The sequence below is a fragment of the Capra hircus genome, chromosome 13, assembly GCF_001704415.2.
Source record: "Capra hircus breed San Clemente chromosome 13, ASM170441v1, whole genome shotgun sequence".
Lineage (NCBI taxonomy): Eukaryota > Metazoa > Chordata > Mammalia > Artiodactyla > Bovidae > Capra > Capra hircus.
Window position 1 is genome coordinate 72523722 of NC_030820.1, and position 22729 is coordinate 72546450.

Genomic DNA, 22729 nt, shown 5'->3' on the forward strand with positions numbered 1-22729 from the left:
TGCTTCACAGCCTCAGTCTTTTTACCTGTAAAATGGTCATGTCAATACCTGCCTTGTAGGGGTGTCGTGAAGATTAGAAATAGCCTGTGTAAAGTGAAGTCGCTCAGTCGTGTCCGACTCTTTGCGACCTGTGGACTGTAGCCCACCAAGCTCCTCCGTCCATGGGATTCTCCAGGCAAGAATACTGGAGTGGGTTGCTATTTCCTTCTCCAGGGATCTTCCCGACCCAGGGATCGAACCCAGGTCTCCCACATTGCAGGCAGACGCTTTAACCTCTGCGCCAGCTCTCACAAATGGCAGATAATAGATAAATAGCAATATCTTGGTGGTGTTACATTTCATGTGGAGATATTCACTCTGGCCACTTGAGGATTCTTCACCTAGAGTAACAGCTTCAGTCTGTAGATGTTGAGATTACCAAAAAGCCCTGCAAAATGCTCATGGCAATAACTGGTAAAAAATAGATAACATTTTTAAAAATTGACGTAATGAAATTATTATTAAAAAAAAAATCCTACGAGTCCAGAAAGGCATCAGTGTACTGCTTACCTCCTCACCTGACATAGCCATTTAATTTTTCTGCTTTTAGGCTTGCTAGTGGTTTCCGTTTCTCTAAATAAAATGACCTCTATTACTTTAAACATTTTTAAAATTTATTTTATCTGTTTATTTTTGGGGGGTCTTCACTGCTGTGAGCGCTTGTCTCTAGTTTCGGCGAGCAGGGGCTACTCTAGCGCTGGTGTGCGGCTTCTCTTGTTGCAGAGCACAAGCTCCAGGGCTTCAGTAGGTGAAGCCTGGGGCTCAGTAGTTGCAGCTCCCTGACTCCAGAGCACAAGCTCAGTAGCTGTGACTCACAGTCTTAGTTGCCCCATGGCATATGGGGTCTTCCCAGATTAGGGGTTGAACCCCATGTCTCCTGCATTGGCAGGCGGATTCTTTACCACTGAGCCACAGGGAAGCCATCTATTACTTTTTAAAAAAAATGTTGTCAAAATGGCACATGCACACAGGTTTGCTTTGTTCTTTTTAAGGTCAAATACCATTACAAACTTACACTAGAAAACAGCTCTCCCCTGCACCCACCCCTTCTTCCCTTCCCTCCTATCTTGCTCCCAAGAGCATATACTTTTGATCCTGTTAGCTGTTTGTCCTAGTGTTTCTCTCCCTATATCTAGGTAATATACAGCTATCTCTCTCTCTTGTAAATTTTTTTATATGGAAATTTTCAAACATGTTGAAAATGGAGAGACATGAAAGGGTGGACTTAGGGATGGATTCATGGGCGCCATCTGATCCTTTCCTTGTCTCTGAATGACTGATTTTGACTCCTTAATATAGTAAGTTCTTTCCATCCAATCGGACTTCCCTGGTGGCTCAGACAGTTAAGCATCTGTCTACAGTGCGGGAGACCCGGGTGCGATCCCTGGGTCGGGAACATCCCCTGGAGAAGGAAATGGCAATCCACTCCAGTACTATTGCCTGGAAAATCCCATGGACAGAGTGAGCCTGGTAGGCTACAGTCCATGGGGTTGCAAAGAGTCGGACACGACTGAGCGGCTTCACTTCCAAACATGTTATCATAGAATAGTGTAGTGGATTGTCCTGGAACACTCTTTACTCAGCCCTAGGGTTCATGACCAGTTTTGTTTCATCTGTGCTAGTGGCCATTTTCCCCCTACTCAGATAATTTGGGCATAAATTCTAGACAACATTTCATCGATAACTACCTGAGCATATATCTCTAAGAAAATAAGGAGTCCTTTAAAAAAAAAAAACTATACTACCATTATTATACAATAAAATAACTAATCCATTATTATTAGCAAAGATCTCTGATGAACTCAAAATATTTATTTTTCAAACCGGATCCAAGCAAGGGCCATATGCAACCATGATGCTCTTTCTTTACTTGTCAGTTTTCGACTGCCTGTTGACCTCCTTGGCTGGTGCACGAGGCCTTAGCCTTTGTTCAGACACCTCAGCCCTGCTCACATTCTTTTCTCCCTTTCCTCCCGGCAGCACAGTTTTTTGGTTAAATTCATATTCAGTGTTTTCAGTGTTATGGCACTGTAAATATTATTTACCGCCAAGCCAATAACATTCTAATTTTTTTTTCCTTTCTGATGGTTTTTCTGGACTTACTGCTTCTGCTTTAACATGCTCAGTTTTCCTCGTTCCATCATGCTGAGTCTTTCCACGCTTTCCCGCAGTCTTTGAGTACAGTTTTGGCAGGCTTGTCAAGGAATTCCATGAGGTCCATTTCCCTGGAGCTTCCACCTTCCTGCTTGGATCAGGCTGATGGTCCCCAGGGCTCAAGAGTCAGCCAGGCCCTGAAGCCACTTGCTTCATCGTCATCACCATCATCCTTGACATGCCTTTCACCTCTCTTGTTAGATCCTTCTTTCCCAATTCTTACTTTTTAGTTTAAACTCTTGCTTAGGTAAATTTCTCCTCCAGAAGTTTACTGACCAAACAGTGTACAAGTGAAGTTGTTCTGGGTCCTTGCAATTCTGAAAAAGTCTTTATTTTGCCTAGCTGAGTATACATTCTAGGTCCCAAATCATTTTGAACTTTTTTCTTGAAAAGCATTTCTCCTTTTCTTCAGGCATCAGCATTGCTGGCAAGAGGTCCGATACCCATTTGACTCTTTTCTATTGAAATAATCTCTCTACAAAGGTGTAGCAATTTTTCCTTTTTTAATTCTAAAAGGTCAAGACACTATGTCTTTTTTCATCCTCTTGGTGCTTTTTAAGCTTTTCAGTTTGAAGATGCAGTCTCCCTTTGTCTCTGAGAACTTTTCCTTATGATTTCTTAGATAACTTCCTGTTGTACTTTCTATTCTGTTCTTTTTCTGGAATTCCTATTTAGTCTGACGTCGAACTTCCTGGATTGTTGTTCTATATCAAGATCCTTTTTTGCCCTGTGAATATTCTTTTCCCTGTATTTTGAAAGATTTCCTTTTCAGGTTTTTCAGCCCTTCTCCTTGTCAATTTCAGTTTTCATGTCCTTAATTTTCAAGAGCCCATTTTTGTCTGTTTATGTTTTATGGGCACAGGATCTTCAGAATCTCTCTGAAGACATAAGAATTTTTTTTTAATAAAGCTTACCATTGAAAGATTTCCTTTTCAGGTTTTCCAGCCCTTCTCCTTGTCAATTTCAGTTTTCATGTCCTTAATTTTTAAGAGCCCATTTTTGTCTGTTTATGTTTTATGGGCACAGGATCTTCAGAATCTCTCTGAAGACATAAGAATTTTTTTTTTAATAAAGCTTACCATTTGTCTGAATCTTTTTTCTCATGGTGGAGTCTACTTTTCTCTTTATTTCAATCTCTGTCATGCTGTTGGTTTTTATCAGATGCCCTATGATAGTTTTTTCTTTCTGCCATTTATAGTCGATAATAAAAGCCTCCTTTTAGGACTGAGGCCTTGATTTCCTCCGGAATTGGTTGTCTGTTTGCCCTCAGAGACCCTACCGCTGCCTAGGGAGCTGCTGGAAGTTCTCAGTATCATCCTGAAGGCTGCATCCTACTCTAGGGCATCTGAGACTGAAGGTCCTTTAAACGTTAAAATAAGGATGCTCACTGTCCTACTCTAAGCCCTGGCTCACCCCAAGGCAGATCATTCCGTTTATTCAAAGAGCCCTCCCGTTCGCCTGGGGCTCTGCAGAGCTCGCTGACCCTCCGTGCGCTGCAGGTGTGTCGTGGGCAGCTGACTGGCACAGGGGCTTCAGTGGGCCCCCCTGTGTTCAGTCCTCTTCCCAAATCCTCTTGATGCCCGCCGTCCCCAGCCCCAGAGCTTCCCTGGACTTCCCACATTTCCACGGGTGCTTTTCTGTCCTTGTGCTCTGGCCTTCATCTTCTGTCATCTTGAACATCTTTTAGAAATTATTTGGAATGAAATTTTTTCTTCTCTAATGATTCTACCTGACAAGAGGGAAAGCCTGGTTTAAAGTTTAGAAGACATGGTACTTTTTTTTTTTTTAAAGCATCAAAGAATTGCATTAAAGGCTTCCCTGATAGCTCAGTTGGTAAAGAATCCGTCTCCAATGCAGGAAACCCTGGTTCGATTCCTGGGTTGGAAAGATCTGCTGGAGAAGGGATAGGCTACCCACTCCAGTATTCTTGGGCTTCCCTTGTAGGTCAGTTGGTAAAGAATCCACCTGCAATGTGGGAGTCCTAGGTTAGATCCCTGGGTTGGGAAGATCCCCTGGAGAAGGGAAAGGCTACCCACTCCAGTATTCTAGCCTGGAGAATACCATGGACTGTATAATCCACGGGGTTGCAAAGGGTCGCACAGGACTGAGTAACTTTCACATACATACATAAGCCTGGACTATCCGGGATATGTGTGTGTGTTTAGAAAATATTTGTTGAGTTTCCTGTTCTGTACCAGTGAATGAAGGAGACATGTCATTGACCTTGTGGTGCCCACAGTACCTGTAACATGTGTTAACAATAACATATGTTAACAAGTTATGAGAGGAGAGGCAGAAGGTGCCTGGAGACCCCGACATGTGGGGGAGCTCATGTGGTTCAGAGGAAAGACCTCCAGAAGGAAGTGACACTTAATCAGATCTGCTGGCTGAGTAGCAGTTAACCAAAACAAGAGGGTGGGGGAACCTCCCTCGTGGTCCAGTGGCTAAGACTCTACTGTCAAAGCAGGGGGCCCAGGATTAATCCCTGGCCAGGGAACTAGATCCCACATACCACAACTAACATTTCACGTACCACAACTAAAGATCCCACTTGTTGCGAGGAAGATAAAAAATCCCGCATGCCACAGCTAAGACCTGGCGCAGCTAAAAATGAAGAGAATAAATAAGTACTAAAAAAACAAACAAGAGGGTGGGGCCAATCAGATGTGTGTTCAACAGTGCAGTGTCAGAGAGAGCGCGCCTCAGACCAATGGAGGGTTCCCGCTCTTAGAGCACCAGACTGCTCAGCCTCAGAAAATACCCCTGCCTGCTGGGGCCTGGCATTCCCCATCTCAGAAATGAGGAGACCACATGCTCTTTTCAGCTCTAAAAGCCAACACGTCTAAGATTGTTTAACTCAAGAGTTGGAGATCCCACCTCTCCCATAACTGCCCCCATCTGAAACCCATCTCTTGCTAGGGGGAAGCAGGTCTTTAAGGCTGGAAAAGGTAGGGAGGGGCAGTGTGGTGTTTGTATATCAAACATTTGTCATCTTTTGTGGAGTTAACCACCCCCGCCCCCAAATGACTTAAGTTTCTGAATTCAAACACTGCTTTGAGTGACGGTGCAGTTCTTTCTGGTCCATGCCCCCAGGAGGTTAATAGGCTGTTCCTAGTGATAGAATGATGGGTCACCTTCGTTTTTTCCTTTTTTTTCCCCTGATCTTTTCTACTTTCCTATTTTTTTTTTAACAATAAGCAAGTATGATTCTAATTTGAAAGCAAAGAAAATCTACTTTGATTTATTAAATCTCAGGCCATATGTTTCTTAATTATATTTGTCTGGACAAAAGGGGAACTTACAGCTGTGTGGCATAGGGAATAAGTGCGTTAGAAACGGCATGACAGCTGAAACTGGCCTTTGATTGGGTGAAAAGTTAATTGTATTTTAACAACAGGTGTTCGGACTAGACGGTGGGTGTATGCATGCGTGTTTAGTTACTTACTCTTGTCCAACTCTGCGACTCCGTGGACTATAGCCTGCCAGGCTTCTTTGTCCGTGGGGATTCTCCAAGCAAGAATACTGGAGTAGATTGCCTTTCCCTTCTCCAGGGGATCATCTCGACCCAGGGATCGAACTGATGTCTCCTGGATCGTGGGCGGATTCTTTACCGTCTGAGCCACCAGGGAAGCCCAGAGGGTGGGTAATTAGTGGAGGCCAGAATTTATTCACTCATACTCCTTTCAACAGATATCCATCAGTTACATCTAAACAAGTTACTCAGGTGATCTGTGTCTGGAATTTTGTCCTGTGTCAAGTGGAGATAATAAATATACCTGCCTCGTAGGATCCTTGTCGAGATTAAATGAGGTATATAGAGCAGTTAGAATGTGATCTGATATACGATAAACATTCAGTACAGGTTTTTATTATTTATGGATTTCCTTATTTTAATAAGTATCTTATAACATGTACAAAAGGCTCATATACTAGACACAGCTTTTGCTTAAGAAGCTCAAATTCTACAGCAGAATAGGCTCTATCCAGATATAAATATGCCTCGAAGGAGAAAAGGATAAGTCTCTTAAGAGAGAAACAGATCAAGTACTTAGAAAATTCAGCAGGAGAAATCCCTTCAGGACTAGGGGTGAGGGGATGGGAATCAAAGGCAGTTTTGGGGCCGTCAGGCCAGCCCTGGGCGCCGAAGCTGCCAGTTTCCTTTATCCTCAAATGGGGCCAATCCTGCTGGCTGGGGATGTCCACCGAGTTCCCCCAGGGAAACATTTAGAAGGCAGCAGAGGAAGGGCCTCAAGGAGACAGGTCTGGCCCAGGCAGCCCCAGCTTGGAGCACAGGCTCCGTCCCTTTCTCCCGGGGCCCCTCTGAGCAGGCCGGCCAGCCCGCGTTTCCACAGCCGTCGGATAAGACTGTGAATAACCTTCCAGTCGCTGATCCGGGTAAGGATGCATCCGGCGGGGGTTTCGCAGCTCGGCGCGTGGCCCCCGTCCCCGCAGCGGGGCCCCTGCTGTGGTCGGGGGAGGCCGGACGGGGTGTGCCGCTGCCACCACAGTCCTCTCTTCGCGGCTTCTGCCACAGATGGACGGTCACTCGTTCCGCAGGGCTCACGTGACACAATGCGTGTTGTCGAGGAGAACGCTATCTTTGTTTTTATGAATGAGCACCTTCCTAGTATTTTTCGTTCAAGTGACAAACCGTGCTTCAGCGCGCTGAGGGTGATGTCAGTCGACTGACCTGTCAGGATCTGGCTTCACTTCCTGACGCCCACTCAGATGCCTGGAATAAAGGCCCAGCCCAGCACCACCCCGCCTCCGGGCCCTGCACGCAGAGTGTCTCTGCGAGAACGTCAGTCGGCGCTCCAAGGCTTTGTTCCTTAGTCATCCTGACAAACAGCAGCCCTCCTCTCTGGCTTCCCGACATTCTTGACCTTATTCATTGTCATGTCGTGCTCAGGGCAGAGGGTGGTGACGCTGAGTCAGACTTAGAAAACGATGTCTTTAGGATGTGCCAGCTGATTTTTACAAGTATTTTTGAACTTGTAGTATGTGGTGTAAGTCACCCAAGAACTTTGAAGGGGGAAAGCTATTATTATTCTCATTTTCCACTGGGCAACCAAAGCACGAAGAAGCTAACTGGCCGAGGGTCCTACTCAGGCAGAAGGTCCAGGGATGAGAAGGAAGCGGTCTCTCCGGTCCGTGAACCTCTGCTCTCTGTGGGGGACCAGGCTGGTGTCCCCTGTGTCCTCCCACAGTCTCACACCAACCTGTGGGAAAGCCTGCGGAGTGGCACACTCCCTCCTAACACACACTGTGTTTGCTGGGACCTTTTCTGATTAACATCAGCGTTTTCTGAGCACTCATCAAAATTCTTGTTCACACACTGCCACAGCCTTCCTCCCACTTATAAATAGCTTTTTTCCCAATAGAGCCCAAGTCCCAGATGGCTTTAAGGCAAGTCAGGTCTTTGGTGGGAGGAGCCGCTGAAGCCCAGATGTGCCTCAGGCCACACAATATTTTGGTAGAAAAGCAGGTAAGCACCCCTCTTACCTAGCGGCCCGAAGTGTTTCCTGTCAGCCAACAGCCTGACCGTTTTTCCCTGTCCCAGGCCTGGTTGAACCCAGGAAGACTCTCCCTCCCACTGCTTCCCCGCTGGTTTGAAGAAGCTTTGCCTGTTTCCCAAAGCGGAGATGATTCCATTTAGAACTGAGGGCCTGGCGCAGTGGAGTAACCGTTTTGGGAAGGCGCACTGGCGGCGGCGTGGCTCGTGTCCGACCTCAGGAGGAGTTAAAAGACTCCGTTTCCAAGTCTGGGCCTCTCATCCTCAGCCCTGTGCCCTCGGGCACGTCTCTTAGCTTCTCTGTGTTTCATTTTCCTATCCAGGAAAAGGAGATTAGCAATGACCTAATTTTCCTCAAGTGAGAGTCAGAGGAGATTTTTAAAAATGTATTTATTTCTTTATTTCTGGCTGTGCTGGGCCTTCATTGCTGGGCCTGGTCTTTCTCTAGTGATGACTGCTGTTCTTTGCGGTGCACAGGCTTCTCACTGTGGTGGCTTCCCTTGTTGTGGAACACGGGCCCGAGAGTGTAGGCTCCGTAGTTGTGGCACACGGGCTTAGATGTCCCGAGACGTATGGGATCTTCCCAGACCAGGGATCAAACCTGTGTTCCCTGCATCAGCAGGCAGATCTTAACCGCTGGACACCCAGGGAAGTCCTCAAAGGAGATTGTGTACAACAAGTTAGAGCCACCATCTATCATCACTCATGTGGCCAAATACCTTCAGGTCCCTTTCATGTGTTATTTCATGCTCGGTGTCCTCAAATGGAGGCCCTCATATCCCATTTTGCAATTAAAAAAAGGTTCAGAGAAGTTAAGTCACGTAGGAGTCAGAGCAGCTGCACCCCTGGCTCCAAAATTGATGCTCGTAATCGCTATACATGTCACATTGCTTCCCACTGTACACCAAAGCAGAGAGGCTTTATTTGTCTTTCTTATCAAGCGCTCTTCAAACACGGGAGATTACTTAGTATCTCTCGTAACCATGACTGTTTCACGTTAGTCCCTTAGGACAGTTAAATTCTCTTCTGCTTTATCTTATCTCATAGTTTTTGCTGCCTCTTTCCATGTCTCCCAGGACTTGTTCAGTGAATTCTTGGGAGTTTTCTCCCAGAGAAACTGCTCAGCTCCACCAGAAATGGGGTTGAAGGAGCCTGAGCTGAACCAGGCATCTTGAGCAGTAGCCTCTGACCCCTCCAGGGTTCCTCCCTCCCTCCCTCAAGCCTGTGGTCAGCCACTTTGTAGTAAAGTTCCTTATGGTGAATTTGTTGACTAAGCTCGTCCGTTACTGAATTATAGAAGTGGAAGACACCAAAACCCTCATTTTATTGATGAGAAAGCTGAGATCCAAAGAGAGAGGTGATGTGCGTGGTGTCTTTCATTCAGTTAGGAGTGTGTCGGGGACCAGAGCCCAGTTCCCAGGCAACAGCCCAGTGCCCGTTCCGAGCCTTCGGCGTGGACATGTGCCATCTGTCGAAGTAAAGGACAGACTCGCGCCCTCTGTCCAGCATGCACCTAGGAAACTTTCGGGATAAATTCGACAGCTTGGAAAACTGAGCAGGAAGAAAAAAGATGGGGATGGTACAGAGTCAGGGGGGCATGGTGGCGTGCAGCTCCCCCACCCTAACTAGCGTTGTCATACACCCAAGAAGTGAGCTGGACCACGGCACAGCAAACTGGATCAGCCCACGGTCAGCAGTGACGAGGAGGCAGAGGGATTTACTCTGGGAGCCCTGGCCCAGGGAGCGGATAGGAAGCCTTTTGTCACTGAGGCTGAAAATGGAAGGAAGGATGTTAGGCAAATGTGCCTGCCGGGATGCGGTAACAGCCCCTGCTGCTCATTGTCCGGAGGAAACAGATCTCGCCTGTGGAGGGAGAGGTGGAAACTGAACCAGGGAGCTGAGTGGTTGACATCATCAGGCCGAGCATTGGGTTACAACAAATGGGGACTCACTTGGCCCGAGACGTGGGAAACACCCACTGAAACCTCGAAGTGCATCTCATTTAGGAGAGAGAGGGGCACGAGAGAGCCCGCCTGCCCCCGCCGGCCTGCTCTGCTAGTCTTGCTTACCCTCCGAAGGGAGGCGTCCTAAATGCTGGCTCCTTAAATTCGGTCTTCCCTTCTGACTGAGGACCGCTGGACTTGGAAGGAACTCTTCTGCTCTCGTAAGTAGGACTTTCTTCCCCGCCGCCGCCCCCACCCCCAGAGAGAAGCAGGCTGGGAGGCAGGGCTCTCCGGAGAGTTTGCTTTCCAGCCTGTTGGTCACCAAGTGTCTATTTTTATATTATGATATATTATTGCTCTGAAAACCATGGCTTTGTCTGAAACCGCCTAGGGCTAGAGTCTGAACTTCAAGGCTCACAGACAGGGCTCCAGTCAAACGCTGTCTTACTTTGTTTCCCAAAGAACTTGGACAGAGTCGTTTAGGCTTTAAAAGCAGCTCCTTTCCCCAAATATAGATGAGGAAATAAATCCTCCCTTAGAAACTGGTGTTTGGGGAAACTTTTCTTAATTTATTTTTCTGATGACCAAGGTGGGACCCCCCAAAATCTTAAACATTCTAGAGAGAAATGTCTCTGCAGATGAGAATTACTCATAATCTGCCGCTCTCAGAGGCAGCAGGAGGTATTTTCAGTTTAAGATACAGAGACGATTAGATTTCATGACGTTACCTCATCACTTCTGCCCAGTGCTGCAGGAACTGCCTAGGAAACTCCAAGACAGAAATGTTACCTTTGGTTTTCTGATCTTTTAATTGCTTCCTTAAAAAAAAAAAAAAAAGTGCTGCTTATTCCTAGAAAATAAACAAGACTGTGTAAGCCCTTGGGCATTTTCTCTGCTGGGTTCTGTCCTCAGGATTTTAAACCGAGGGAGCCACTCAGTGCAGAGAGGAAGGGAGGGGGCTGTACCCGCGGGGGCCGAGCCGAGGGTTCTCAGGTGGCTGGAGACACAAACCTTGCAGGTGCTGTGTGTGCGCCACTCACCCTCCTCGCAGGTAAAAGTAGTTGAAAAATCACAGTTAAAGAAGAAAGCCTCCAGGTTTAAAAAAAAAAAGCAAGAGCCACTATATAACAGAAAGGCCATCCAAGGAAACTCTGGGGCCCTGGGCAGGTGTTTTATTCTCTGGACCTCAGTTCCCTTGTTTGTACCTAAATGAGGGGCAAAACTAGAGGAGCACTCCATCTGAACAACACGGCTTTAAACTGTGAGAGTCTGCTGTCCTGCAGATGTTTTCCCATAAATAACGTGCTACAGAACCAGGATCCGCAGTTGGTTGAATCCACGGATGCAGGCCCGGGATGCTGCAGACACGTGGATGCAGAGGGCCGACTGTGAAGTCACACTTGGATTTTCAGCTGCCCAGAGGATCGGTGCCCCTCACCCCTGTGCTGCTCAAGGGTCAGCTGTGTTCCCAAATTCAGCCTGAAAGAAACCACCAAAGCCCTTTCCCCTTTGAGGAGAACCCTTAGGGCTCGAGGAACAAAGGGCCCTTGGTTGCCAGCGTCCCGGAGTGGGTGAAAACTGGTGCCTTTAGAACTAAAAGAGGACACAAAACAGGCACTGTGGTTACTTGCTGAGTTTAAATTTTGTCAGATTTTGTGTTCTGGAAGGAGAAATCCTCAGTGTATGTGCGTGTATATCGGGGAGCGAGGAGGATAAAGAACCAACAGTAAGGACTGAGCGCCTGGTGAGAGCCAGGCTCTGTGTTACGCTCATCCTTTCACATAATACCAGGCGGTCAGTGTCACTATTTCCCGACTCCACCGACAGGGTAACTCTCCACTGTATGTTCCCGTGTTTTCCTGAACTCCTTCCTATGTTTACCCGAGCTGTGAGAGGCCGAATCCTGACCTCTTGACCACCAGGGAGTCGCACCTGAGCTGTGCTGGCGTGACATCCCTTCACTGCTTGCGCTGGACCGCAGGCCCCGTCTCCTCGTTCCTGGTAGAGAACTTGGGACGTAGGTACAGAGGAGACACGTCATACTCAATTTCAACTTCAAGCCCGCTGTCCCACTCCCTAGCTCGGCCAAAGAGAGGGAGAAGAGAAGAGGAAAATCTCTATTCACCTCCCTCCCCTCTCCGTTTCACCTTGACACAGTCCGCACCGCTGCGGGGAAACGGGGTGTGAGCGTGGGCGCTCAGCCGCTTCAGGTGTGTCTGACTCTCTGCAACCTCATGGACCGCAGTCCGCCAGGCTCCTCTGTCCATGGGATCCTCCAGGCCAGGACACTGGAGTGGGCATTGCAGGGAAAGGTTGGCCAGAGCCAAAATACAAGGAAAAGCAAAAGAAGCTTTCAGGTCTTGGACTTTGGGTTTCCAAGCCTCCAGGTCTTGGCAGTTGAAGGGCTTTTCTTCTCTTTAAGAGCCTATCAGAGACCCTAACCCTAGGAAGATGCGGTATTTAAGACTGGATTAAGACCGTATTGCAGTCCATGGGGTCGCAAAGAGTTAGACACAACTGAGCGACTAAACTGACCGACTGGATTAAGATTGTGGTGAGCTGGAGGGCTCATGAAGCCCCTTGGCAGGTCTGAGAGCTGCAGCATATCTCCTCCCAGCAGCTGAGCCCTTTGAAAGTGAACCAGGGCACCGCCCCCAGGGTGTAGGCAATGGGAGGGACTGGTCCTCCGCCCCAGCCTCACCCAGGACCTCGAGCCCCCAGGGCCCCGACACTTCAGCTGCTTAAAAAGTCCGTCTGTCTCCTAAGGTGGTGGTGAGGAGGAGGTGATACCCTGGGAGACAGGTACCTGGTTTGCGTTTTTATTTTTGTTGAATGTGAATGCTTGCCCAGCCTGTCTAGTGTTCTCTAGGCTTCTGCCTAGCGCCTGGCCCCTGTGGCACTTGTATTTGTGGCCCTCGGGCTGGCTGGCATCCCCAGTCCTTGTCACCTCTCATAGGGTTCCATGAGAGGTTGAGCCATCTCGGAGAGATTCCTCCCCACACCCCTTCTTTTCCCAGAAATGTGGGGGTCACAAGTATACCTACCTCGGGGTTTCGGGGCTTCCCTGGTGGCTCAGCAGTGAAGAACTTGCCTGCAGTGCAGGAGATGGGGGTTCTATCCCTGGATCTCCAGGGAACATCCCCTGGAGAAGGGAATGGCTACCCACTCCAGTGTTCTTGCCTGGAGAATCCCATGGACAGAGGTGCCTGGTGGGCTACAGTCCACAGGGTCGCAGAGTCGGACACGACTGAAGCAACTTAGCAGTCAGGCAGGGGTGCCATGAGAACAAAGCAGCTTAAAGCTCACAACACACTTAGTTGACTCAGTAATACGTGCTCAGGACTAACTGCTTTATGGTTTCTAGAAGGAGAACGTTAGCTGACATCCTAGGATGTGAGCTGACGTCCCCTGGCCCCTCAGTCTCAGGATGGCATTTGTGTGAGGAGCTGGAAGTCATCTCTGAATTCCTCAATCTTCACACACACAGACACACACACACACATACGCACACCCTCCGCTCCCCCACCCCCGCCAGGGTGGCCCAGCCTCAGCATCATTTCCTGTCACCCACTGAAGTACTGAGGCCAGAAGCTGAAGTGGCCCCCGGCCCACCCAGCGACCAAAGGGAAAAGCTGGTGGCAGGTGTTCCTTTCTGAGCATGACAGGCAGCTGAACTCCCCCAGTCCACTCCGCCAGGCGCTTTCACGAGCGCCCAGGAGTGATTCCTAAGTGGAGACAGACGTGGAAAGTCTAAGGTTCTCGGAAACAAGTCATCAATCAGGACCCAAGGCTGAGCTCACTACCTCCTGGAAATCTTTCAGAAACGCCTCAAGAAAACTTTTAAGTACTGCCCCTTCAAAGAATGGTTTCTTTGGGACTTGCACTCAGCTGCCTCGCTAAGCGATTCTGAATTGCTGATGATAAACGCATCCGCTCTGACCGGAGGAAGCCAACATCTTCTAACTGTAAAAGTAGCCTCTAATCTTCCAAGAAATTGCTGTCCTTCAACTTGGCTCTTCCGAACTGAATAATGGACCTTCAGGGCACTCGAATAATGAAGCATTTGGTTGCTAATGCATTCTGTGTCCCAAGGACCTGGGTCTGTTACTGTGTTTAGTACTCTATGGCTGTGGGCCCTGGCAGTCAGTGAGCCGTGCTGAGGGCTGGTGGGCACTGAGAGCACGCGCCTCGAGGAGCAGGCTGATGAAGAGACAGCCGCTGCTCTGGTGCAGTTCTCAGAGCATCGCGAAGACAGGCAGATGAGTGAATAATTACGGCGGATCTGCAGCAGGTGGACGAGGCCCTGATCCTGAGCTGGGTTGATTACCCCCACACTCCCCTCCACTTCCTGACGCCCAGAGCCGTGCCAGCACTTGCCTTAAGAAATGAGAGCTGCTCCTGCTGAAGCCTTCACCCCCAGCACCTTGCTATCCCCCAGGGTTTCAGGGAAAAGAAAGGAACTCGTCATGAAAATGCCACGGCCCCAACTTAGAGGACACGGAATCCTAGGGATGGGTGATTCTGGTATCTAAAATCACCACTACACTTTCTGTTGGTTGGTTTTTACAACACTTATTGTGGCTTTTTTTTTTTTTTTTTTTCCGGATTACAAAGTTAGAACACCTTCACAGAAGGATAAGCTGAATCTGGTGGCTCAGTCGGTAAAGAATCTGCCTGCAATGTAGGAGACTGCCTACAATGCAGGAGACATGGGTTCAGTCCTTGGGTCGTGAAGATCCCTTGGAGAAGGAAATGGCAACCCACTCATTATTATTGCCTGGGAAATCCCATGCACAGAGGAGCCCGGCAGGTACAGACCACGGGGTTGCAAGAATGGGACACGACTTCACGACTAAACCGCCACCACGGAAAGGAAAAGCTAGACAGTACAGAAAAACATACTGAAATCATCACGCAGTGATTTCAGTTCTCTGATTTTTAAATAGGGCATGGTGAGGTCAAAGACCATGAATCTTTTAGGTCTCTGATCCGCATTTGCAGTTAGTCACTGGGAAGTTTTTGCCTGTGTAAGTTCCCATTAGCAATCCGGGGTTTTGCCCCCATCCCCTTCTTAGGTTCACACCCACTGCATCCGGAGTTGAGCTCTTATTCTCTCCCTGGGCAGAGTCCCTGTTTGCGTATCTGAGAGGTGCTCAGGTTCTGTGTTGCGCTCCCCTTGGGCAGAGGAGAAACCAGGTCTGCCGTCGATTAAGGACCGCAGCTTTCCTTTGTATTTTCCTGTACGGATGTGTGAATTCATCCATCATTAAGAACCCTTGTGTTTTCAGCATTATGGGCAAGGTGCTGTCGGCAATACTAGGGTAAGTGAGAATTGTAAGTAGCTCCCAGCCTGATAGGAAGAAAAACTCTTAACGTGTGTGATCATGTGCCCCAAGAGAGGGATAGTGCTATGGAAGCCTGACAGAGTAGCGTTTAAGCCGAGCGTTTGATTCATTTCAGTAACTCTTTCGTGTATTCAGCCAGTGTTTATTGAACACCTAATATCTGCTAGGCACTGGGCAAGGTGATAGTTGGAGAGCACTGCACAGAACAGCCGTGGTCCCTCCTCACATGTAGCATACAGGACTGATAGCGGTGTCATGAAATACCCAGGACGGGTGAGGGATGTGGAGGAGAGTGTGGTCCAGAGCAGGTTTGCCGCAAGAGATGGTGGTGTTTGAACCCAGATGAGGAGTCGGTTATGCTGAGAGCTAAGGCGGGAGCAGGGGGCTGGGGCGCAAGGGTGCTGCGTTGTGGGAAAGACTGTTCCAGGTAGAGAGGGGAACACCAGTGAAAGGCTGGAGGCGGGAATGTTGGGAAACTGAAAGGAGGCCAGTGGAGCTAAAGCCTAGGGGAAAGCGAGAGAGAAGAGAAGATGGAGGCAACAAGGACAGGACCCAGGAAGGACTGTCCTCGTCTTCCTCAGCAGCTGGATTCCAGCGTATGCGCAAAGTTTCTCCCTGAGGTGGCATAGAATAGTTCTCCTGGTCTGTAATTTTTTTCATAAGGGGCAGGAAAAATCTGGTACCCCCAAGAGCCAGTGTTTTCATTCATTGGCTTGCCTGTTAGTTCCCTTTCCCTCTGATTTCAGTTGTGAGCTCCCTACTGGACTTGGGTTTGGAGACCAGAGTTTGTGTTGACATTCTGTCACCAACTTGCTGTGTGACCTTACAAGATCCTTAACTACTCTGGGCCTCATTTTCATCTCCAAAGGAGAATGAGGCTGATCTGATCCCAGGGCCATTGTGAAGATCAAAAAGGATAAAGTATCGTAAAGTGCTTTGTAAACTACAAAGTGTTATAGACACATGCGGTTTCATTATTATTTCAGCGAAAGATTTCTTATTAATGAAATGAAATAAACTAAAAGCAAAGCATGGCACCAGGAAAGGGCAGAGTGTACCCTTCCAGGTAACCCAGAAACGGCAGATTCCACCTAAGTGGCTCGCCTTCAAGAGCTTGTTGTGAGTGCTGTTCCTCTTTTCTCTTTCGTTTCATCCACTGGGATAAACCATCTCCTTCCTTTCTGCTTCCATCAGAATGGGTTACAAAACAGTCAATTTTGCTTCTGTGGATTCCAGGACCCATTTGATAGCGAAGCCAGAGAATCTGCTTGGAGGCCAAGAGAGCCTTGTGAGCAGAGCTGCTGCGGTTTACTGGGCCTTGATTCCCGGCAGACATAGGTGCCTGGGAGTACATTTATTTGGGTTTTGGAAGGAAGGTAACTAGGGGCAGGGAGCCACAGAAAACAGCCAACGTTGCAGAACCAGCCCACACACCACCTGAGCAGGGCAGTGGATATTTAAAAGGGGGCTTTTTTTTTTTTTTTTTTTAAGTAAAAAAAATTTCCCCTTTAAAATAAAACACATAAATGCTTAGGGGGAAAAGTGCAGCTTTTCCCCATCTCATGAAGCTTTTAAAAATGTCTTCCAGGGGATTCCCCTGAGGTCCAGTGGTAAAAACTGGGCCGCTTCCAATGCTCAGGGCATGGATTCGATCCTTGATCAGGGAACTAAGAGACAACATGCCTCAGGGCATGGCCAAAAGAAATGCTTTTTAGATAAATTGTCTTCCAGCTGTTAAAATGATAGGTTGGAAGACCTGGTCTATCTGACCGAAAAAGAAAGTGAGAGGAAGTGCAGTTAACTATCCCATGTAAAGATAAGCGGGTAGCATGTGACACAGTTTACTGTTCTGCACGTCTCTGCTCCCGTGTGTTTATTTCTTTGTTGTTGTTTCTGCTTTCTTCATTGACTTCCCCTAGAGATGCATGTGCTGATTGGAACTAACTGAACAATTTGAAGATGTATACACAGAGAGTTTATAGTCTCCCCTCTCCTCCTGCTCCCCATTTCCATCCTTCTGAGATAACCAGGGTGGTTAGCTTGGTGTATATCCTTCCATGCCTCTCTCCGAGCTCCCGTGTACATGGAAATTGTGTGTATGTGTGTGGTTATCGTGTTTTGCCAGAAGTGGGATTGTACTTTGTTATTTTACAGTTTATTTTTCCCACTAAATAATACATCCCAGGTAGGTACAAATCCAGTTCACTCTTAAATAACTTCAGGGCTGTACATCTAGAGGTACCACAATATATTCAACCAGTTCTCCTTTGGCAGATACTCGAGCTACTACCATTTTTTTCCTATTAAAAATCTTGTTGCGTTAACTATCTTCATGTACATATCTTTCTTCACTGGTGCTTTTTACTTTTATAGATTATGTTTTCAAAAATAGTATCGCTGGGTTAAAAAGTATTCATCCCTGATATTTTGATTGATAATATAATCCTACTTTGCAGAGAGTTCTAATAATTTACATTCTCCGCAGCCGTATGTGAGTACTTTCATTTCCCTAAATCTTTGCCAGTATTAGGAATTCTGTCTTCTGTCCATCTCACCCTCCATCTCTCTCATTTGTGACCAGGCTGATGGGGAAATAGCATCTTACTTCTGTATATTCTTCAGTGAAATTGAGCATTGTTGCGTGTTAACCGATCTTTTCATTTTCCTTATCTGTGAATTTCCTTTGCCCATTTTCCTATGAATTGTTTGCCTTTTCTCAACCACGTGTAGGAGCGCTTAATGTGTTTATATATTAAAGATCCCATATGTGTTGCAAATGTTTTTCCTAATCTATTATTTATTAATTTGTTTCTGTATTGCTCTTCATAGTACCTGAATTTGTTGCTTTGTTTAGGAATAATTTCCGCACCTCAGTATTTTAATACATGTTTTTTCTAATACTTATATCATTTTAATTAATTTAATCCTGAACCTTTAATCCCTTTGGAATTTATGTTTGTGCATGGTGAGGAGTAATGATCAGGCTTTGTTCTAGATAGGCCAGCAGCATTTATTAAATACGCCATCTCTTCTGTTTTGTATTGAAATCCATCTTTGTCATTAATAAGTTCCTTTATGGTATGTTTCTGAACTTTTCTAGCCCACGACTTATTTGTCTATTCTTCTGTTCTGTATCTTTTTATTATTATGTCTTTATAGTAACTTTTTAAAATTTTAAGACAAATCCCTTATTTACTTTTTATGATTTTCTTTATTTCTTGGCTCATTTTCTTGAATACTTACTATTCCATATGAATTCTAAAGTAATGTTTTTCACTCCCCTATCCAAGAAGCCTATTGGTATTCTTATTGGAATTTAATTAAGATTATATAGTAATCTGGGAAGGTTTGCATTTTGGGATAATTAGACTTTTCTACCCAGGAGCATACGTACTGGTTTGGACTCATGCGTTCTATTTCTATATTTTGTTGTTTTTAAAATATCAGTATTCATCATGGATGTGTTACCTAAAATAAAACAGCATTTCTTTGTCCTGAGTAATCAAGGGCCTTAGAATATTTATCTCTGATTTCGGGTCCACCTTCCATGTTATCGTTGTCAAATGCTGTCGAGTTTGTTTCCACCTCCTCATTTAGCTTTGTTTCACTCAGTCGGTACTTGTTTAAATGTACCACTGTGCTGTACTAATTTTGCTCACTGTTGATTCTAAAGTCACACTGTTACTCTGTGTTCACTTTCTCTTCTATCGGAGAATGTTTTGGAGTCTGTCGATGGAAACTTGCTTAGTCTTTGGCGAAAAATGTCTTTTGCCCTTACTCTTGATACATTAGAATTTAAATAGCGTGTATGATGACTATGAAAGATGTGTGTGCCTCTAATAAAAGTTTTCAGCTGCAACAGAAACAGTTCGTATAAAGATTGAAAGCCTTTCCTTCCTCTCCCCTCCGTTTCTGAGTCCCAGGGGGAGCCGCTGTTTTTGGTTTGCTGTTTGTCTTTTTCTAATATAGATACAAAAAGTGTGTATATACACAAATGCTGTACTGTTTTCCTAATTATAAACAATCACGTTCATTTTTTAACTAAACAAACAATAGTATATACAATTTTGCACTTTTTTAAACACCAGAGTATGTACATTTTCCCATGTCAGTACCACAGAATCTCCCCCGTTCTTTGTAATGGCTGTATAGCTCCCCCTCCATTGATGTCATAATTTAACTCTTTTTCTTAGTAGCAGACACTTAAGTTGTTTCCTCTTTTATTGTTTTACCTTTACACAGTATGTTTTACTGGATATTTTTTTAAAAACTTATGTGAGCCTATTTATAGTATAAATTTTTAGATGTTTGAGTGAGCCAAAGGATGTGCACAGTTAATAAGTTGATAGATATTGTTAACTTGTATTCGTAAAAAAAATTGCTTCAGCCCTAGGGGATGTCTGGCTCTAATTTTTGTTTTTCTTCTGGTTCCTTAGAATTTCCACATTGATTAGTCAACAGTGGAAAATCTGAAGAGATGCGAGGAGGAAAAAGAAACTAAACCAGGTGGGTCGTCACATTGTTCATACCACTCTGCTGCAGCGTCACGAGTGTTTGTTTGAATACTTTTACTTCCGTTTGAAGAAGGAAAAGAAATCGGTTCCAAACGAAATCAGAGAGGACTCGGCGTCCCATGACGGAGAGCCAGGATGGCCCTTTTCAGAAGTTATATAAAATCACGCTGCAGTTTCAGTCATGATTCCATTTACACCATTTTTCTGATGCTATAGAGAGTCAGAAAGACAATTTACCTCTGGTGGCCTACAGCAGAATGGGTTTCTTCAACCATCTACTTAAGCAGATGAAACCATACACAGGAGTTATTAGCAAATCTGGGTGCGATGCCACCGTCCCTGTCCACCAATTGTTTGTTGTAAAAGTATTTTCATAAAGACAAGGGCACATGATGGGGATTTTAATACTGTGGTGCAGAAGCAAAAGCAGGCAAAACCCAGCCCAAAGAAACAAGTACAGCCCAGTGATCTGATGAGGAGAGATGGTACAGGTCCCTTCCAGTTGGAAGAAGAATGCAGTTCATAGATCCTAGAACGGTCTGCCTGGAAGTATGGCTGCCTTGGGTCAGTGTTCATATCTTTATGGTATCTAAACATTTTTTAACAGTCTCTGATCTGTGGTCCACCCAGCTCCCTTGCCCCCAACTTATCTACCCCTTTCCAGCTCCATCTTCTTACATTTGGGCAGAATCTCTGGTTTTTATGTCACTGTCCAAGTCCTAGTATTCCTGGGAGTTTGGGGGATTTCCAGCTCCTTCGATTTCCCTCTCATGGCCCGGCCTGCCTCTAGCACCACTCCTAAGATTCCTCTTCTCTGTTGGCAGAGAAAGGATCTTATCTGGCAGGCAGCTGCCCTGAGTCTGAAACTCCCCAGCTGCTTATCAGCAAGACATTTGGGCCTTGCCCTATAGCAGCTTCCCAAGCCACCAGGCTTGTGTCCTGTTTTGACTCAGTGCTGCTGGGAAGCCCCTGGATGCAGATGTTTGCAGTGACTTGGATGCGGCAGTCAGCTCCCAGGACTGTTTATCTGGCCAGGGTCAGAGGGCCTTCTGTTCTAGTTGCTGTGGGAGCACTGGGGCCTAGCCACTGAACCTTGAGGATGCTGGGGTTATGTGAAATTTGGAGCCAAGGTATTTAAACGGGCTTCTTCTGGGATTCAAGATTTTCCTGTAAACATGGGTACAGTTTTATATGTATACACACATACTCTCCTAGGCTAAATATCTATAGCTTTCCTCGGATTCTCAGATGTGTCTGTGACCTCTGAATGTTAAGAATCAGTGGTCTAGAGAGGGGCTTCCCTGGTGGCTCAACGGTAAAGAATCCACCTGCTAATGCAGGAGACATGGGTTCAGTCCCTGATTTAGGAAGATCCCCTGGAGAAGGAAGTGGCAATCCACTCCAGTATTCTTTCCTGGGAAATCCCATAGACAGAGGAACCTGGCGGGCTACAATGCCTGGGGCTGCAAAGAGTTGGATACTGAGCACACACATATGGTCAAGAGAGAGCCCCAAGTGTGTTGGGGTCCTGGGTCTCCTTCGGCACCAGTCTTCCGTGTGCCAGGATATCTTGGGCGACCTCATCTAGGTTTTTCTGTTTAGGGGTGAACTGGGACAAACTAGCTAATATTGCTGGCGCTTAGAGCCATCTGATGGCATGTCCCAAAGTCTAACCACAAAATTGCACCCCCCAGCCCCTGTTTCCTCTCACTGAGCGCACTTTTGGGGTTTTCTGGTTTCTGAGGCTATGGCTCAGGGGGCTTCACAGCAGCTGCACTGACAGGAGCAAAAACAGTGTTCTTTCCGGACACTCAGGCGTGTCCAGCTCTTTGCGGCCCCATGGACTGTAGCCCACCAGGCTCTTCTGTCCATGGGATTTTCCAGGCAAGAATACTGGAGTGGGTTGCCATTTCCTCCTCCAGGGGAACTTCCCAACCCAGGGGTTGGACCCGAGTCTTCTGCATCTCCTTCCTAAGCCACCAGGCTTGTGTCCTGTTCTGCCTCAGTGCCCCTGGGAAGCCCCCTAGATGCAGATGAATCTGCAGGCCAGGTTCTTTACCACTGAGGCACCTGGGAAGCCAGCCCAGTGGGAACAGTGTTGATGGATAGCTGAATTTCAGTCTGGCTTCCCACCACCAGGCGCAGCATCCAGTGCTTTGTATACCTTATCTTATTTGATCATCACAACTTCCCATGGAGGTTGAAGGTCTTATTTTACGTGTGGGAAACCGAAGCACAGAACGATCTTGTAATTCACCAGAGGTCGCACAGTCAGTAAGTGATACATGACCCAAGTACATGAACTTAACCACCAAGCTTTATGGTGAAAGTAAATTCACTGTTTTTAGAAAAAAAATAATGTGCTGTGTAGGGTAGATCAGACAGCTCTGTATCGTATAATACTGAGAAGATCGCCATGTTATACAAGATACTAAGAACTGCGCACATGGCACTGATCTTAAATCATTGAGAAAAGGTCAGTGGGTAATACACTACTACATTAGTGCAGTGCCTGAGAAGAGCCTCTCTCCATTTTAACTCAGATAAGGGTTTTGGTTTTTTTTTTTTTTTTGGTACAACTTTACTGAGATATAATTTGCATGCCACACAGTTCACCCATTTAAAATATCTAATTCATTGGCCTACAATATATTTCAGAGTTGTGTATCTGTCACCATGATCATTTTAGAACCTTTTCATTTCCCCCCAAAAGAAACCCCACATCCTGAACTCATCACCTTCCCAAGCCCCCCAGCCTCCCCAGTCCCAGGCAACCACCAGTCCTCCTTCTGTCTCCACAGAAGGTTCTGATGCTTAAAAGAGTAACAGTGTGGGAATCTTGGTGATCTGGAGTGAGTCATTCCCTGAGGAATAATTAGACAAATGAAATTTGACTCTAATGTATTTTGTAAATGGTTTTATTAGCTACGAGCCTGTCTTTGATATGCCCCAGTTTAGGATTGACGAGAGACAAGTTTCTCTCTGAGTAACTCCCACTTCTCAGCATCACCTGTCAAGTGGGCCCTTCTCAGCGGGCAGCTGTGAAACGACGGTTTCCTGGGGCCACGTTTCTCCCGTGACGTCAGAACCAGCGGCGGTTCAGCCATGGGATCCTTTTCCTGTCACCGGAGTCCCCGGCTCGCCTCCTCTCTCTGCCTGGCTCTGGCTGTCGAAGTGAAGGGGCCCTCAGCTCGTTGCCCATCACCCTGAGATTCAGGGCAG

At 46.6% G+C, this 22729-nt stretch overlaps 1 protein-coding gene across 3 annotated transcripts in view; it reads left to right on the top strand.

Moving 5' to 3' along the window:
* Positions 1-22729, top strand: part of PKIG (protein kinase (cAMP-dependent, catalytic) inhibitor gamma) — an 84103-nt gene that overhangs the window by 40571 nt on the left and 20803 nt on the right. For 2 of the 3 annotated variants that reach the window (XM_018057910.1, XM_018057911.1), the window contains exon 2: positions 19430-19499. The gene's annotated coding sequence lies outside the window, so the exon portion shown is untranslated. Of the gene's footprint in view, positions 1-9686; positions 9870-19429; positions 19500-22729 lie in introns of those variants that run through there. The other variant, XM_018057909.1, reaches the window with a different exon arrangement.